This window comes from Jaculus jaculus, chromosome 6, assembly GCF_020740685.1.
Source record: "Jaculus jaculus isolate mJacJac1 chromosome 6, mJacJac1.mat.Y.cur, whole genome shotgun sequence".
Taxonomy (NCBI): domain Eukaryota; kingdom Metazoa; phylum Chordata; class Mammalia; order Rodentia; family Dipodidae; genus Jaculus; species Jaculus jaculus.
The window spans coordinates 55007788-55013286 of record NC_059107.1 but is presented as its reverse complement, the minus strand read 5'-3'; the positions used below and the strand labels follow the sequence as shown (position 1 = coordinate 55013286).

Here is a 5499-nt window from a genome sequence, read left to right as displayed (position 1 = left end):
ATGGGATCATACACCTTCTTGTGTCTGTTTGCCTTTTCCCACCGAGGTTAGCTTCTCCTCGAGTCCTTGTTCAACTCCCTGCTGGCCGGGGCAAGTGGCGCCCAAACGTAGGGCCCGAGGTATAAAGTGTGACCTGGGCGTTGCTCGAGTGGGAGGCCGTCCTCGCCATTGGATCGCCACCCCACCAGGGTGAGTGAAGATCCTCATAAGATCACTACAGGCATACACCTGTAAAACATATCTGCTCTGTGGTCACCAAAGAAGGTCTGTGATACAGACCTGCTAAGGTAAGACAAGTGATGCAGACTTCTAGGAAAACCATTTAAAGAGTATTTAGTCGTATTTGCAAGGCACAAGAACTGTGGGGTTTTCTTTTTGCACCTCTTTTCCTCCTTTTACTTTCAGTTGGCACCATCACGTGGAATTGCAGCATAGCGACAGGGCAACTGAAGCCTCTTGGCCAGGGCTACCCTCTGGCATTGGCTGAAGGCCCCTAGCTCCCTGTTCAAATCCCGACAGCTTGTTCAGGCATTGGCAAAGACCTCCTATCTAGCCTCTCTTCTTACCAACCAACCTGGTTATGCAACAGCTAGTAAATGCTCTTAGAGCGGCTGTCAGTTCTTAAAATTGTGGTCAGACTCACATCAAGCTCACTGGGGAATACCCCGTGCTGGTTCTCTGACCAGGAACATTGCCCTCTGGTCTTGCCGTTTCTCCTCTTTCCTTTTCTATCATGGGACAGACCCTAAGTAAGCATAAATTGTTGAAGGGCTTAAAACTTCTCTCAAGGCACAAGGAACACAGGTTAAGAGAAAAAAAAAATTAACAAAGAGTAAAAAGGAAGTAATTGCCATAGTAAAAGATATTTTAAAAGCACAAGGAATTGAGATTGCTTCAAGATCTTTAAGCAAATTTTTAATTTTATCAGGAGGATTTGTTCTTTTTATGTGTGTGTGTGTGTGTGTGTTTATGTGTGCTCATTGTGCTTGCTAGTCATGTCATGTTTGTGACTGTTTGTAACTAAAGAGATGAGATGGATGCAGGTGACATTCCTTTCTCTTCTGGAGAACCATTTCAAGGAAATCAAAGACCTAAGCACAAAAATTAAAAAGGAAAACTTAAATGTCTTTTGAAGGGGTAAATTTGCCAAATATGTGTTTTAGGTCAACCTCACCTTACAAAGAGGATTATTAAAAAAAAAAAAAAAAAAAAAAAAAAAAAAAAAAAAAAAACCTTCCTCTAAAGAGGTAGCTTATAATTTGTCAGATATTTAAAAAAAGATTGTAACATCCTGTTACTTAAAAGGAGGAGGCAACTGACCTGACTTCTGAGCAAGCCTCCCTCAAGATAACCACACAATTTGCCTTAGTTATTCCTAATAAAATCATTTCCAAGGTGTTATTGGGATTAATGACATAAAATTATATTAAGACTACTTTCTTGTTAGTAATGGGATTAATCAATCTGGTGTAATTTTTTAATAGCCCTATAAGACAGATAATTAATTGCTTCTCGGCCTTTTGGCTAAGATCAAGTGCAGTATCTGTTCTTATCAGTTTAATATCTGATACGACCTCTGTCTGAGGACAATATATTAAATAGATTTTTGGAGTTCAGAGTTGGAATATGAACATGCTTCATCCACTCCATGCAACGACCTGGTATTGCAGTACCTCTAGGAACAGTACACCCCCTCGAGGGAATAAAAAAATAAAGAAAGAAAGATAATTAATGATGGTGTGAGATGAATTGATTGAAGGAACTGGAAAGGAATTTTTCAATGATTACTTGTTAAAAATGCCTTTTGAGTGGTACTTAGGTCAGAATGTTAAAGTATATAAATAAAGGTGTATGGATATACATATATACATATATATATATATATGTATGTATGTATGTATGTATGTATGTATAAATCAGGCTAAACCTAAACACCATGCCTAAAGTTAAAGGTTTTAAAACTGTTTACAAACTTCAAAAAACAAAAAACTAATTTTCAGGCTAAAATATGTTGGAATAGCTTGCTTAAGTTTTATCAGATTTAAGTCATGGGTAAAACATAAAATTGTTTTATGTTAATAAAAATTTCTGTGGTACATAAAATCAATAGCTATCAAATTTAAGTCAAAAATCATTGGTTGTCAAGTAATGTTTTTTTCTTTAAAAATTTATCAAGGGTTATATTAATATTTACCTAGCTGTTTCGGCTCAGAAAAGACCAAACTCTACTCTATTGTATGTAAAGTAACTGTCTCGATTTTGGCACCATGATAACATTCCATTAGACTTGGTTAACTTACATTCAAAAATTCTAGCTATACAGAACAGTCATCTTGATTTTGATGCTACTGAGGCTACTAATGATTTATTTATTACAATTAAGTCTGTGTTGCCTGGTTGGTACTCTCTAAGTCCCTGGATAAGCAGCTTTACAGCTGTGGGAGTTTGCCTTCTGCTTCTCTTATGCCTATTGCCTCTTTTCTTCAAGTCTATTGTAAATGTTCACACAGAGGTCTGAGCTATACACTATAGGACATGTCCTTGGCTTTCTCAGAATTTATCCTCATTCTCCCTGAGTTTTGTCTGGCTGGAGGCCAGCGACGGATAAGAAGGAAGAAAGAAAATCTAAAACAGAGAAACCTGCTGAGTCAAAAAGCACTGAGGATAAGATAATCTCCATTGTGATGGGCTAAACAAACAATGGTACTTTATGACTTTTAAAATGATAGGCTTCTCTAAACAGGTGGTCAGAGGCCAGAGGCCCCCACAGTGGAGTGTTTCTGGAATGCCCTTAAAATGAATATTTCTCCAGGACCTTAGAAAAATTAATAAGGCCATGGTACCTATGGGAGCCCTACAACCAGGCCTCCCCATTCCAGTAGCAATTCCTGCAAGATATTGTAAAATCATTATTGACCTAAAAGATTGCTTTTTTTACAATTCCCTTACACCCAGAGGATCTTCAACATTTGGCATTTAGTTTACCTGTGGTAAATTTTAGAGGCCCTGAAGATAGTGGAGGCTGTAATTCTAAGCCAAAGGGACACTTTCATCTCTTATAAAAAGCCTCTTCTCCTGGTTATTTGTGCCACTGACTTTACACCCACTGGGGTGTTCTGGCAGGAGGGGGCCCCTCTTCTGGGTCCATTTACCCTCCCAAAGTTAAAAACGGGGGATTTATATCCCATAAAAGGCTCTCCAAGAAATATCCTTCATGGTGGCTTCCAGTCAAGATGGCGACCGCCTAGCTGCACTACAAACAACGAGGGACAAAAAGGCAAGTATTCAAGGGAAATTAGGAACTTTCTGAAGAGGGAGGGCACAGATTGGGATAAAAGAGGGAAGCACACACCCCTGCGACCCACGCCCCGCCACCCCGCCCGCCGCGAATAACTGCATCGGGCGTGGCCCCGCGCCCAGCGGCCCAGCGCCCCGTGCACACCAAGCCCCACGCGCCCCGGCAGCCCAGCGCACCCCACAACCCCCATGCCCCACACCCGCCGCACCCCCGCACCCCCCCAGCACACCCCTCCCCCCCAGCGCACCCCACGCTCCCTATCCACACACGGCAGACGTGGCCCAAGCGAACCAAGGCTTCCCGCGCCCAGGGCACCCAGGCCTGCCCCGTGCCCCCACGCGCCCAAGACCCCTGCGCCCCACCCCTGCGTGCCTCGAGACCACCCCACGCCTGCCCCACCTTCCCGCGCGCCCCAGCCCCCGTGCGTTCCGTGCTCTCTATCTACACACAGCAGGCACGCCCCAAGCGCCCCGCGCCCCGGGCGCCCAGGTGTTCCCCGCACCCCCGCGCCCCCCGCACGCCCTGAGACCCCCACGCCCCACCCCACGCACCTTGAGCACCCCCCGCGCGCCCCGCCCCCGCCTCCCCCCCAGCGCGCCCAACACTCCCTACCCACATGCGACAGGGGCGCTCAAAGTGCCCTGCAGCGTCCAGCTCCCGGGCGCCCAGGTGTGCCCCATGCCCCCCGCGTGCCCCGAGACTCCCCGCGCCCCACCCCCGCGCTCCTCGAGCCCCCCCCGTGCACCCCACCCCCGCCGCGCGTCCAGACTGCCCCGCAGCGTCCAACACTCCATCTTACCTCAGCGTGCTCCACGCCCCCTGCCCTACCCGCGACCCCCTGGACCTCCTCACCCCCCTCCCCAGCGCGATCCACCCCCTCCCCCCCCTGCGAGTCTAGAGCACCCCACGGTATCCCACAGCGCCCCACGCTCCTAGCTGCCCCCCCTCCCCTCACGCCCAGCTGTTCTCACATCACTTGCCGCCGGTCTGTTTCTGCTATGCCCTGATTCCGTACACACATCATCTGCCTCTGCACTACAATTGCACGTGCAGTGGGCCCAGTCCCACAGCAAGAGCCACATAAGTCCACACTGAGTCACTAGCACCAGCGCAGGTGCCATCCCCTACCTGTACATCGCCACCCATCCCCCACTCCCCTGAGGCGGAAGAGCACAGACTGTTTACAGACCCCAGTGTACCCAGCCAGAATCTAGGCACCTTCAAGGCTTGCTACCTCAGTCCCTTTTCAAGCTCAAAGGCAGGCAGCTTAGGTGCATTACTGGGTGAGAATTCAGGCAACTTTGGTGCCCCTGTCAGGCTATAGGTAGGCGGCTTTGGCAAGAGTGAGCAAAAACCCAGGCTGCTTACAACTGCCCCAGGCTGCCTTGGATTTGCATTAAGCTAGATCCCAGGCTGCTCCACCCACCTACCTGCCCATAAACTGACATGGGTAGACCACAGCGCAAAAGAAATAACACGAAAAATAAAATGGAAGAAAATCCAGACAGATCACCCAGTCCAACAAGGATCACAACTAACCAAAACATAGAAGAGTGTTTAGGATCAGAACATCAAGTGGAAGCAATGAACAATGCAACCCTGACCAAACTACTGCTAGATCTGACAGGAAAGCTACAAAGGATAAATAATCGTATGGATGCTACCATCACTAAGCTAGAGCAATATGATAAGACACTGGAAGGAATTCAAAGAGAGCTAAGAGAGTTGAGGGAGAATGAAAAAAAAGAAGACCTTAAAAATCAGCTGGCCACAGTAAATGAAAACATAAAGAAATGCAAGGATGATTTCCAAGAATCATCAAGAAAATCAGAAAATGAGACAAAAAGGGAGCTGGACAAAGCGATGGAAGTGATACATAGGAAAGTAGTAGAAAATGCAAACTTAATTGAACAAGTCCAAAACTCACTAGAGGCTCTCAAGAATAGAGTCAGTGAAGTGGAAGATAGAAATTCTGATCTGGAAGACAGGATGGAAGAAACAGTTCGAGAGTCCAAAAATTTCAGTAAGTTCAAAAGTTCCTGTGAACAGAACATGAGAGAATTGTGGGATACACTTAAACGTCCTAATATCAGAATCACTGGAATACCAGAAGGAGAAGAATTTCAAACCAAAGGCATGGAGAATTTATTTAACACAATAATTGAAGAAAAGTTCCCCTGTCTCTTAAAAGAAAGGCCCAT

General features: G+C 46.2%; 1 non-coding gene across 1 annotated transcript; it reads left to right on the top strand.

Annotated features, from left to right (window-relative positions):
• The first annotated feature begins 1504 nt into the window (after positions 1-1504).
• Positions 1505-1695, top strand: LOC123461744. Its single transcript, XR_006637826.1, has one exon. It is a non-coding gene; the product is annotated as a U2 spliceosomal RNA (small nuclear RNA).
• Positions 1696-5499: the final 3804 nt, after the last annotated feature.